The sequence below is a fragment of the Anomaloglossus baeobatrachus genome, chromosome 8, assembly GCF_048569485.1.
Source record: "Anomaloglossus baeobatrachus isolate aAnoBae1 chromosome 8, aAnoBae1.hap1, whole genome shotgun sequence".
In the NCBI taxonomy this organism is placed as follows: Eukaryota; Metazoa; Chordata; class Amphibia; order Anura; family Aromobatidae; genus Anomaloglossus; species Anomaloglossus baeobatrachus.
This window is the reverse complement of record NC_134360.1, coordinates 139,472,372-139,486,347: the sequence shown is the minus strand read 5'-3', so window position 1 is coordinate 139,486,347 and position 13,976 is coordinate 139,472,372.

Genomic DNA, 13,976 nt, shown 5'->3' with positions numbered 1-13,976 from the left:
ATACTAGCAAACACTCAGTGTACCTTTTGGCATCCTATACGTGGCTATTGGACTTTGCTATAGTCCCACTATTGCAAAGACATTTGCAGAGCGCATCTGCCTGCGTTGCACACTCCAACTCATTATAACTAAGCCATTATACTAGCAAACACTCAGTGTACCTAGTGGCATCCTATACGTGGCTATTGGACTTTGCTATAGTCCCACTAGTGCAAAGACATTTGCAGAGCGCATCTGCCTGCGTTGCACACTCCAACTCATTATAACTAAGCCATTATACTAGCAAACACTCAGTGTACCTAGTGGCATCCTATACGTGGCTATTGGACTTTGCTATAGTCCCACTAGTGCAAAGACATTTGCAGAGCGCATCTGCCTGCGTTGCACACTCCAACTCATTATAACTAAGCCATTATACTAGCAAACACTCAGTGTACCTAGTGGCATCCTATACGTGGCTATTGGACTTTGCTATAGTCCCACTAGTGCAAAGACATTTACAGAGCGCATCTGCCTGCATTGCACACTCCAACTCATTATAACTAAGCCATTATACTAGCAAACACTCAGTGTACCTAGTGGCATCCTATCTGTGGCTATTGGACTTTGCTATAGTCCCACTAGTGCAAAGACATTTGCAGAGCACATCTGCCTGCGTTGCACACTCCAACTCATTATAACTAAGCCATTATACTAGCAAACACTCAGTGTACCTAGTGGCATCCTATCTGTGGCTATTGGACTTTGTTATATTCCCACTAGTGCAAAGACATTTGCAGAGCGCATCTGCCTGCGTTGCACACTCCAACTCATTATAACTAAGCCATTATACTAGCAAACACTCAGTGTACCTAGTGGCATCCTATACGTGGCTATTGGACTTTGCTATAGTCCCACTAGTGCAAAGACATTTGCAGAGCGCATCTGCCTGCGTTGCACACTCCAACTCATTATAACTAAGCCATTATACTAGCAAACACTCAGTGTACCTAGTGGCATCCTATACGTGGCTATTGGACTTTGCTATAGTCCCACTAGTGCAAAGACATTTGCAGAGCGCATCTGCCTGCGTTGCACACTCCAACTCATTATAACTAAGCCATTATACTAGCAAACACTCAGTGTACCTAGTGGCATCCTATCTGTGGCTATTGGACTTTGCTATAGTCCCACTAGTGCAAAGACATTTGCAGAGCGCATCTGCCTGCGTTGCACACTCCAACTCATTATAACTAAGCCATTATACTAGCAAACACTCAGTGTACCTAGTGGCATCCTATACGTGGCTATTGGACTTTGCTGTAGTCCCACTAGTGCAAAGACATTTGCAGAGCGCATCTGCCTGCGTTACACACTCCAACTCATTATAACTAAGCCATTAGACTAGCAATTTTTGCTGCCAGTTTAAGGCCTGTAGTTGCATTGTCAGGGATATTTATTCTTTATTATTCTGCTGTTAATAAAGCTAGACCACCACTGCAATCTACACCACCTCTCAATTTTTACTACCACATTTTCAGTCCACAATCTTGTCGCAATCAACATGAGTGGCAAAATGACAGATGCTGGTGGAAAGGGGAAGAGGCGTGGTGGAAAAGGCAAAAAAGGTTTTGTCCGTGGGGAAGGTGGCAAAGCTCCATTATCATCTGCTGAAGATAGACCCTCTACCAGCAAAAGTAAGATGTCTACTACTTACCATGGACAATCCGATGTGCTCCCTTTTTTGCGGACACGAACAACAGGAAGAAAGGTAGATGATGGGCAAAAAAGGAAAATGCTTGAATGGATCTCAAGTGGTCCAACAAGTGCCCTCTCAGCCACTTCAAGTACCGCATCCAAAAAACACCAGTCCTCTGAGTTGTCATCCCAATCACACTTGATTTCTCCCAGCTCTGAAGTCTCCATCAGCCCTGCACAGTATGGTGGAACAGAGATGGCTGAGTCTGCAGAGCTGTTCAGTCACACTATAGCCTGGGAATCAGAGGTCTGCTCCCAAGCTACAGTGAGTACAGAACAGGAAATGGTCTGCAGTGATGCCCAGAACCTTTGTGACTCGGATTCAGGCCGTGAGGAACAAGTTTCTGAGCATAATGTTGACCCTTTGTCACAAACTGTAACACCTGTGGTTATAGACAATGAGGAACATTCTGATGAAGATGAGACGCAGATACCCGATTGGGATGACAACTTAAATATTCGGTCAGGGCAAGAAGAGGCTCGGTCAGAGGGGGAGGGGAGTGCAAACACAACAATTGATGATGAAGTTCTAGATCCCACCTACTGTCAACCCCCAGTCAGGCACTCGAGGAGGTCAACAGAGGCGGTGGAGGAGGATGCAACCGACGACGAAGTTACCTTGCGCCTTCCTGGACAGAGTCGGAGCACTGGTAGCACATCTACAACTGCATCCTCAGCCACCACTCTGCCTCTGAGCATTATTCGGGGTGGATCAACAGGTCGCATGGCCTCTAAGCCTTGCCTAGCCTGGTCCTTTTTTGACATAGAAAAAGATCGCCCAAATTATGTGATATGTAAAATTTGTCATGGTTCTCTTAGTAGAGGTCAAAACCTCAGCAGTTTGACAACTTCTTCCATGAATCGTCACATGAATAAATATCATATGGCCCGGTGGGAAGCTCACCGTGCTGCAATGCGGCCTAGCGGAGCGAACCATCCACCGCCTGCCCCTTCCAGTGCATCCGCGCGCTCGTCATCTTCTAGGACTGTTGGGACAGCTGTCACACCTGTTTTTCCACCCACAACTTCCACCACTGTAACCGCAACAGGCAGTTTGCTTGGTAGGTCGTCAGTTGTTTTGGAAGGGGAAACAAGTGAGTGTGTACAGCTCTCTCAGACATCGATAGCACCAACTTTGGATGAAGGCAACATCATGTCTCCGCCTGCACTTTCCTCACAAAGCTGCATTTTTCCAGGGACACCCTACTCAACACCGTCTACACACAGCAGCCAGATCTCTGTCCCTCAGATGTGGTCAAATAAAAGGCCACTTCCTGCGACCCATGACAAAGCGAAGAGGTTGACTCTATCCCTCTGTAAGCTGTTGGCTACCGAAATGCTGCCTTTCCGCCTAGTGGACACACAGGATTTTAGAGACCTTATGTCTGTCGCTGTGCCCCAGTACCAGATGCCTAGTCGCCACTACTTCTCTAAGAAAGGTGTGCCCGCGCTACACCAGCATGTCGCACAAAACATCACCGCTTCCTTGAGAAACTCTGTGTGTGAACGGGTGCATTTCACCACCGATACTTGGACCAGTAAGCATGGACAGGGACGTTACATGTCGCTGACTAGGCACTGGGTAACTATGGTGATAGATGGTGAAGGGTCTGCTGCACAAGTCTTGCCGTCCCCACGACTTGTGTGTCAATCCTCTGTCTGTCCAAGTTCCGCCACTGCTTCTGCATCCTCCACCTCATCTGGGTCCTCCACCTCCGCCCCAAGCCTGCCTGGTCAGGCCACCAGCGTTCTCACTGCGCAGAAGGAATCACGCACACCTCATTACTATGCTGGCAGCAGAGCGCAACGGCATCAGGCGGTCTTTAGCTTGACATGTCTTGGGAATAAGAGTCACACAGCTGAGGAGTTGTGGTCAGCTCTGCGTTCCGAGTTTAATAAATGGTTGTCTCCACTCAACCTTCAGCCTGGTAAGGCCGTGTGCGACAATGCTGCCAACCTGGGTGCGGCCTTTCACCTGGGCAAGGTGACACACGTACCTTGTATGGCTCACGTGTTGAACCTTGTCGTCCAGCAATTTTTAACACACTATCCCGGCCTAGATGGCCTTCTGAACAGGGCACGAAAACTGTCTGCTCACTTCCGCCGTTCAAGCGCCACAGCAGAGCGACTTGCATCGCTAAAGAAGTCTTTCGGCCTGCCGGTTCATCGCCTGAAATGCGATGTGGCGACACGCTGGAATTCAACTCTCCACATGTTACAGCGACTGTGGCAGCACCGCAGAGCCCTGGTGCAATACGTCATGACGTATAGCCTGGGCCAACGAGATGCAGAGGTGGGGCAGATCACCCTGATGGAGTGGTCTCAGATCAAGGACCTATGCACCCTTCTGCAGAGTTTCGACATGGCGACGAATATGTTTAGCGCTGACAATGCCATTATCAGCATGACGATTCCAGTCATTTACATGCTGGAGCACACGCTAAACACTATTCGGAGTCAGGGGGTGGGACAACAGGAAGGGGAGGAACTACAGGAGGATTCATATGCGCAAGGGACAACAACATCACCAAGGTCCAGACGTTCATCATCACCAACGCAGCAGGCATGGGACCATGGGGGACAGGGATCGACAAGGGCGCATAGTAGCAGGCGAAATGTTGAGCAAGGTGCAGGAGAACATGAAGAAATGGAGGACGAACTGTCCATGGACATGGAAGACTCAGCGGATGAGGGAGACCTTGGTCAAATTTCAGTTGAAAGAGGTTGGGGGGAGATGTCAGAGGAAGAAAGAATGGGTAGCACCTCTATGCCACAAACACAGCGTGGACTTGGTCCGCATGGCTGCGCAAGACACATGAGTGCCTTTTTGTTGCACTACCTCCAACATGACAGTCGTATTGTCAAAATTAGAAGTGATGATGACTACTGGATTGCCACACTATTAGATCCCCGGTACAAGTCCAAATTTTGTGACATAATTCCAGCCATAGAAAGGGACGCACGTATGCAGGAGTATCAGCAGAAGCTGTTACTCGATCTTAGCTCGGCTTTTCCACCAAACAACCGTGCAGGTGCAGGGAGGGAATCTCCCAGTTGTAACTTGACAAACATGGGACGGTCTCGTCATCTTCAACAGTCTACCCGTACCAGTAGGACCGTATCTGGTGCTGGTAACAGCAATTTTATGGAATCTTTTCATAATTTTTTTAGACCCTCTTTTGCAAGGCCACCAGAGACAACAAGTCTGACACATAGTCAACGGCTGGAGAGGATGATACAGGAGTATCTCCAAATGAACATCGATGCCATGACTGTGCAACTGGAGCCTTGCTCCTTTTGGGCTTCAAACCTAGAAAAATGGCCAGAGCTCGCAACTTACGCCTTGGAGATTTTGTCGTGTCCAGCTGCCAGCGTTGTCTCTGAACGTGTCTTCAGTGCTGCTGGGTGTGTGCTGACAGATAAGCGCACGCGTCTGTCCAGTGACAATGTGGACAGACTGACGTTCATCAAAATGAACAAGTCATGGATCCAGAAGGAATTTACAACCCCTGTGTCATCCTGGGGAGAGTAAATGCTTGTGGATTTGGAATGTGCTTGATGCAAATCTAGCTGTGAAGTGTACAACTAGGGCACAAGTGCTGCCACTGAATGGGTGGGTGTGTGTGGGGCACAATTTTTGGAAAAAAAGGGAGACTCTGCTTGGAGTAACCCTTGCTTACATTGTTTTTAAAAGAAGCCAAGATGAACAAGTCATGGGTCAGCAAAGACTTTATCTACCTACCCCGGTGTCATGCTGGGTACGGTTAATTATGGCATATTTTTGAATGTGCTTGATGCAAATCAAAACATCCTGTTTGCAACTAGGGCCCAAGTGCTGCCACTGATGGGGTGGGTGTCTGTGTGGCCCAATTTTTGGAAAAAAGGGAGACTCCGCTTGGAGTAACCCTTGCTTGCTGTGTTTTTAAAAGAAGCCAAGATGAACAGAGCTGGGATCAGGAAAGACTTTGCTACCTACCCCGGTGTCATCCTGGGGACGGTTAATTATGGCGTATTTTTGAATGTGCTTGATGCAAATCAAAACATCCTGTTTGCAACTAGGGCCCAAGTGCTGCCACTGATGGGGTGGGTGTCTGTGTGGCCCAATTTTTGGAAAAAAGGGAGACTCCGCTTGGAGTAACCCTTGCTTGCTGTGTTTTTAAAAGAAGCCAAGATGAACAGAGCTGGGATCAGGAAAGACTTTGCTACCTACCCCGGTGTCATCCTGGGGACGGTTAATTATGGCGTATTTTTGAATGTGCTTGATGCAAATCAAAACATCCTGTTTGCAACTAGGGCCCAAGTGCTGCCACTGATGGGGTGGGTGTCTGTGTGGCCCAATTTTTGGAAAAAAGGGAGACTCCGCTTGGAGTAACCCTTGCTTGCTGTGTTTTTAAAAGAAGCCAAGATGAACAGAGCTGGGATCAGGAAAGACTTTGCTACCTACCCCGGTGTCATCCTGGGGACGGATAAGAATGGCATATTTTTGAAAGTGCTTGATGCAAATCAAAACATCCTGTTTGCAACTAAGGCCCAAGTGCTGCCACTGATGGGGTGGGTGTCTGTGTGGCCCAATTTTTGCAAAAAAGGGAGACTCCGCTTGGAGTAACCCTTGCTTGCTGTGTTTTTGAAAGAAGCCAAGATGAACAGAGCTGGGATCAGACAAGACTTTGCTACCTACCCCGGTGTCATCCTGGGGACGGTTAATTATGGCGTATTTTTGAATGTGCTTGATGCAAATCAAAACATCCTGTTTGCAACTAGGGCCCAAGTGCTGCCACTGATGGGGTGGGTGTCTGTGTGGCCCAATTTTTGCAAAAAAGGGAGACTCCGCTTGGAGTAACCCTTGCTTGCTGTGTTTTTGAAAGAAGCCAAGATGAACAGAGCTGGGATCAGGAAAGACTTTGCTACATACCCCGGTGTCATCCTGGGGACGGATAAGAATGGCGTATTTTTGAATGTGCTTGATGCAAATGTACCTGTGAAGTGTACAACTGGGGCACAACTGCTGCCACTGAAGGGGTGGGTGTGTGTGGGGCCCAATTTTTGGAAAAAAAGGAGACTCCGCTTGGAGTAACCCTTGCTTGCTGTGTTTTTAAAAGAAGCCAAGATGAACAGAGCTGGGATCAGGAAAGACTTTGCTACCTACCCCGGTGTCATCCTGGGGACGGTTAATTATGGCGTATTTTTGAATGTGCTTGATGCAAATGTAGCTGTGAAGTGTACAACTTGGGCACAACTGCTGCCACTGAAGGGGTGGGTGTGTGTGGGGCCCAATTTTTGGAAAAAAAGGAGACTCCGCTTGGAGTAACCCTTGCTTGCTGTGTTTTTAAAAGAAGCCAAGATGAACAGAGCTGGGATCAGGAAAGACTTTGCTACCTACCCCGGTGTCATCCTGGGGACGGTTAATTATGGCGTATTTTTGAATTTGCTTGATGCAAATCTAGCTGTGAAGTGTACAACTGGGGCACAACTGCAGCCACTGAAGGGGTGGGTGTGTGGGGCCCAATTTTTGGAAAAAAAGGAGACTCCGCTTGGAGTAACCCTTGCTTACATTGTTTTTAAAAGAAGCCAACATGAACAGAGCTGGGATCAGGAAAGACTTTGCTACCTACCCCGGTGTCATCCTGGGGACGGATAAGAATGGCGTATTTTTGAATGTGCTTGTTGCAAATCAAAACATCTTGTTTGCAACTAGGGCCCAAGTGCTGCCACTGATGGGGTGGGTGTCTGTGTGGCCCAATTTTTGGAAAAAAGGGAGACTCCGCTTGGAGTAACCCTTGCTTGCTGTGTTTTTAAAAGAAGCCAAGATGAACAGAGCTGGGATCAGGAAAGACTTTGCTACCTACCCCGGTGTCATCCTGGGGACGGATAAGAATGGCGTATTTTTGAATGAGCTTGATGCAAATGTAGCTGTGAAGTGTACAACTGGGGCACAACTGCTGCCACTGAAGGGGTGGGTGTGTGTGGGGCCCAATTTTTGGAAAAAAAGGGAGACTCCGCTTGGAGTAACCCTTGCTTACATTGTTTTTAAAAGAAGCCAAGATGAACAGAGCTGGGATCAGGAAAGACTTTGCTACCTACCCCGGTGTCATCCTGGGGACGGTTAATTATGGCGTATTTTTGAATGTGCTTGATGCAAATCAAAACATCCTGTTTGCAACTAGGGCCCAAGTGCTGCCACTGATGGGGTGGGTGTCTGTGTGGCCCAATTTTTGGAAAAAAGGGAGACTCCGCTTGGAGTCACCTTGCGGTGTTTTACATGACTTTAGAAGGGCGTGCCATGCCTATATCTGTGTGTCCTCCTCTTTTTCCTTGTCCAGCTGTTTTGTTTTCGCATGAGTATATGTCCTTGTCACTTTCCCATGTGTTTGAGTTGTTTGTCACCTTTTGGACACCTTTGAGGGTGTTTTCTAGGTGTTTTTCTGTGTTTGTGATTGCCTGCCATTGTTTCCTATTGGCTCGAGTTCGGTTCGTCGAACGTTCGACGAGCCGAACTCGAACGGGATCTCCGTTCGGCGAACCGACCTCGAGCCGAACCGGGACCGGTTCGCTCATCTCTAGTGGAGGTGACAGAAGTGGCGGTGTCTTCAGCAGCTCCGGTCACCTCCATGCAGCAGAGCTGGAAGCGACGCTGGAGGTCCGTGGATTACGCCGGACATGGAGGACTTTTTCGGGCTTATTAAAGTGGTGAACCAGGGTATATGTTTCTGTTTTTTATTTCTAATAAAGGATTTTTTCGGGTGTGTGTGTTTATTTACTGTCACTTACAGATTAATCATGGAAGGTATCTCGGGGAGACGCCTGACATGATTAATCTAGGAGTTATTGGCAGCTAAGGGCTGCCAATAACTCCTTATTACCCCGATTTGCCAACGCACCAGGGCAAATCTGGAAGAGCCGGGTAAAGTCCCAGAACTATCGCATCTAATGTATGCGGCAATTCTGGGCGGCTGTTGGCTGATATTGTTAGGCTGGGAGGCTCCTCATAACGTAGAGCTCCCCATCCTGAGAATACCAGCCTTCAGCCGTATGGCTTTATCTGGCTGGTTTTAAAATTGGGGGGGGACCGCACACCGTTTTTTTTAATTATTTAATTATTTATTTCACTGCACAGTATAGACACGCCCACCGGCTGCTGTGATTGGGTGCAGTGAGACACCTGTCACTCAGCGTGGGGGTGTGTCTCACTGCAACCAATCATAGGCGCCGGTGGGCGGGGAAAGCAGGGAATACGAGATTGTATAATGAGCGGCCGGCTTTTTCAAAATAGTAAAAGCCGCCGGAGCAGTGTGAATGCCGTGCAGCGCCTCGCTGGGGATCAGGGATCAGTGAGTATATGAGAGAGGGCTGCTCAATTCAGTTACTCAGGAGTTTAGCGGTCAACGATGAGTCCTTCACTGGTGACGGCTAATCAGGATGCGACACAGACAGAGCCGCAGCATGACCATGAAGTCGGGTTAAGTTAACCCGAGTTCATTCTGATCGTGCGGCTCTTTCTGTGTCTGCTGTCATCTGCCATTAAGCTCTGCTACATGGCTGTCTGTGTCTGCTGTTTGCGGCCATGTAGCAGAGCTGAATGGCAGATGACATAGTAAAAACGCATCTCTACACATTACACACGCTTGGCAAGTCAATAAATAAAAAAAAAAGGGTGCCCAATGCATACGTCACAGAAGACATGATCTAAAGGATCGCACACAAAATTGATCAAGTTAACATAGACTACTAACGCTCGTGTGACAGCAAATGAATGACCTACGTGCAATCTCTTAAGATCCCGTATGCAACCTGGGCGTGTCACATCGCAAATGTAATTGTACAACTAATTTCAACGTGTAAAGCAGGCTTTAGGGGCATACAAAAATTGTCTGTGATAGTCATTGTTGGTTCTTCAGCTGTCTATAAAACTAGACCACCTCTGCATTGTACACACCTGTCCATTTTTGATACGCAATTCTAATTGCAAACTGTGCTGCCACTGTTATGGGCATACAAAAATTGTCTGTGATAGTCAGTATTGGTTCTTCAGCTGTCTATAAAGCTAGACCATCTCTGCATTGTACACACCTGTCCATTTTTGATACGCAATTCTAATTGCAAACTGTGTTGCCACTGTTAGGGGCATACAAAAATTGTCTGTGATAGTGTTGGTTCTTCAGCTGTTAATAAAGCTAGAACACCTCTGCAATCTCCACCACCTCTCAATTTTTGCATCCTCATCTTAAGTGGCCAATCTTCTCACTAACAAAATGAGTGGCAAAAGGACAGATGCTGGTGGAAAGGGGAACAGGCGTGTTGGAAAAGGAAAAATAGTTTGTGTCCGTGGGGAAGGTGGGAAAGGTACATTAACATCTGCTGAAGATAGACCATCTTCCAGCAAAAGTAAGATGTCTACTACTTTCCGTGGACAATACGATGTGCTCCCATTTTTACGGACGCGAACAACTGTAACAAAGGTAGATGATGCACAAAAACAGAACATGCTTGAATGGATCTTAACTGCTCCAACAAGTGCCCTCTCCTCCACCTGAACTTCAACATCCAAAAAACAAGAGTCCTCTGAGTTGTCATCCCAATTACACTTGCTTTCTCCCAACTACCAAGTCTCCACCCGCCCTGCACAGTATGGTGTAACAGAGATGGCTGAGTCTGCAGAGCTGTTCAGTCACACTATAGCCTGTGAATCAGAGGTCTTCTCCAAAGCTACAGTGAGTACAGACCAGGAAATGGTCTGCAGTGATGCCCAGAAGCTTTGTGACTCAGATTCTGGCCCTGATGACCAAGTTTCTGAGCATAATGTACACCCTCATCCACCTGTTGGTGGAGACAATGAGGAACATACTGATGATGATGAGACGCAGATACCTGATTGGGATGACAACTTAACTATTCAGTCAGGGCAGGACGAGGTTAGGTCTGAGGGTGAGGGGAGTGCAAACACAATGCTTGATGATGAAGTTCTAGATCCCACTTACTGTCAACCCACAGACAGGCACTCGAGGAGGTCACCAGAGGCGGTGGAGGAGGATGCAACTGACGACGAAGTTACCTTGCGCCTTCCTGGACAGAGTCGGAGTACTGGAAGCACGTCTACAACTGCATCCTCAGCCACAACTCTGCCTCTGAGCACAAATCGGGGTGGCTCTGCAGGTCGCATGGCCTCTAAGCCTTGCCTAGACTGGTCCTTTTTTGACCTTGCAAAGGATCTCCCAAAATATGTGATCTGTAAAATTTGTCGGCAATTTATAAATAGAGGCCAAAAACTCACCAGTTTGACAACTTCTTCCATGAATCGTCACATGAATAACAAGCTTAAGTCCCAGTGGGAAGCTCACTGTGCTGCAATGCAGCCTAGCAAAACACCGTCTGCCCCTTCAAGTTCCTCCACGCACTATTCATCTTCTATGACTGTGGGGACAGCTGTCACTACTGGTTTTCCACGCAGACCTTCCACCCCTTTAACTGCAACAGGCAGTTTGCTTGGTAGGTCGTCAGTTGTTTTCGAAGGGGAAACACGTGCTGGTGTTCAGCTCTCTCAGACATTGAGAGTACCAACTTTGGATGAAGGCAACATCATGTCTCCGCCTGCACTTTCCACACAGACCTGCATTTTTCCAGGGACACCCTACTCACCACCATCTCCAAACAGCAGCCAGATCTCTGTCCCTCAGATGTGGACAAATAAAAAGCCATTTCCTCCGAGCCATGACAAAGCTAAGAGGTTGACTTTATCCCTCTGTAAGCTCTTGGCTACTGAAATGCTGCCTTTCCACCTGGTGGACAGAGAGGATTTTCGAGACCTTATGTCCATCACAGTGCCCCAGTACCAGATGTCCACTCGCCACTACTTCTCCAAGAAAGGTGTGCCTGCGCTACACCAGCATGTCGCACACAACATCACCGCTTCCTTGAGAAACTCTGTGTGTGACTGGGTGCATTTCACCACCGAGATTTGGACCAGTAAGCATGGACAGGGGCGTTACATGTCGCTGACTGGGCACTGGGTAACTATGGTGAGAGATGGAGAAGGGTCTGCTGCACAAGTCTTGCCGTCCCCACGACTTGTGCGTCAATCCTCTGTATGTAGAGGTTCCTCCACTGCTTCTGCCTCCTCAACCTCGTCTGGGTCCTCCACCTCCAATGTCTTGGAAATAAGAGTCACACAGCTGAGGAGTTGTGGTCAGCTCTTGTGAGCGACTTTAGTAAATGTTTGTCTCCACTCAACCTGCAGCCAGGGAAGTCCTTATCCGACAATGCTGCAAACCTGAGTGCGGCCCCTCACCGGGGCAAGGTGACACACGTGCCTTGTATGGCTCACGTGTTGAACCTTGTTGTCCAGCAATTTTTAACCCACTAGATGAGCTTCTGCACAGGGTACGGTCACTCTCGGCTCACTCCGCCGTTCAACCGCCGCAGCTGACTGACTTGCATCGCTCCCGAAGTCTTTCGGCCTGCCAGTTCATCGCCTGGAATGCGATGTGCCGACACGCTGGAATTCGACTCTCCACTTGTTGCAGCGACTGTGGCAGCACCACCGAGCCCTGGTGCAATTCGTTATGACGTATAGGCTTGGCCAACGAGATGCAGAGGTGGGGCAAATCACACTGCTGGAGTGGTCTCAGATCAAGGACCTATGCACCCTTCCGCACAGTTTCGACATGGCGACGAATATGTTTAGCGCTGAAAATGCCATTATCAGCATGACAATTCCAGTCATTTACATGCTGGAGCACACGCTAAACAGTATTCGGAGTCAGGTGGTGGGACAAGAGGAAGAGGAGGAAGTACAGGAGGATTCATATGCGCAAGGGATACCAACATCTACAAGGTCCATACGTTCAGCATCACCAAGGAGGCAGGCATGAGATGGTGGGGGAGAGGGATTTACAAGGGCACATGTTGACGAAGGTGCAGGAGCCCAGGAAGAAATGGAGAACGAACTCTCGATGGACATGGAAGACTCAGCAGATGAGGGAGACCTTAGTCAAATTTCGGTTGAACGAGGTTGGGGGGAGATGTCAGAGGAAGAAAGCATGGTTATCACGTCACCACCACAAACACAGTGAGGACTTGGTCCGCATGGATGCGCAAGACACATGAGCGCCTTCTTGCTGCACTACCTGCAACATGACCCTCGGATTGTCCGAATTAGAAGTGATGATGACTACTGGGTTGCCACACTATTAGATCCCCGGTACAAGTCCAAATTTGGAGAAATAATTCCAGCCATAGAAAAGAACGCACGTATGCAGGAGTATCAGCAGAAGCTGTTACTAAATCTTAACTCGGCTTTTCCACCAAACCCCAGTGGTGCACGGAGTGAATCTCCCAGTTGTAACTTGCCAAACATGGGACTGTCTCGTCATTATCAGTCAAACCGTACCAGGAACACCGTATCTGGTGCTGGTAACAGCAATTTTATGGAATTTTTTTATAATTTATTTAGACCATCCAATGCAAGGCCACAAGAGACAAGAACTCTGACACATAGTCAACGGCTGAGGAGGATGATACAGGAGTATCTCCAAATGAACATCGATGCCATGACTTTGGAGCCTTGCTCATTTTGGGCTTCCAATCTTGCAAAATGGCCTGAGCTCGCCACTTACAACATGGAGATCTTGTCGTGTCCCGCAGCCAGCGTTGTGTCAGAACGTGTCTTCAGTGCTGCTGGGTGTGTGCTGACAGATAAGTGTACGCATCTGTCCAGCGACAATGTGGACAGACTAACGTTCATCAAGATGAACAAGTCATGAATCCGCAAGGACTTTACTACCTATGTGTCATCCTGGGGAGAGTAAAGGCTGGCTTTTTTTTTAAATGTGCTTGATGCAAATCTACCTGTCAAGTTTGCAACTGGGGCACAAGAGATGCCACTGAAGGGGTGTCTGTGGGGCTTAGTTTTTAGAAAAAAGGGAGACTCTGCTTGGAGTCCCTTGCTGTGCTTTTAAAAACGAGCCAAGATGAACAAGTCATGGTCCAGCAAAGACTTTGCTACCCACCCCGTTGTCATCCTGGGGAACAGTTAAGGCTGCCGTATTTTGGAATATGCTTGATGCAAATCTACCTGTCAAGTTTGCAACTGGGGCACAAGTGATGCCACTGAAGGGGTGTCTGTGTGGCCCAATTTTTTGAAAAAAAAGGGAGACTCTGCTTGGAGTCCCCTTGCTGTGTTTTTAAAAATGAGCCAAGATGAACAAGTCATGGTTCAGCAAAGACTTTGCTACCTACCCCGGTGT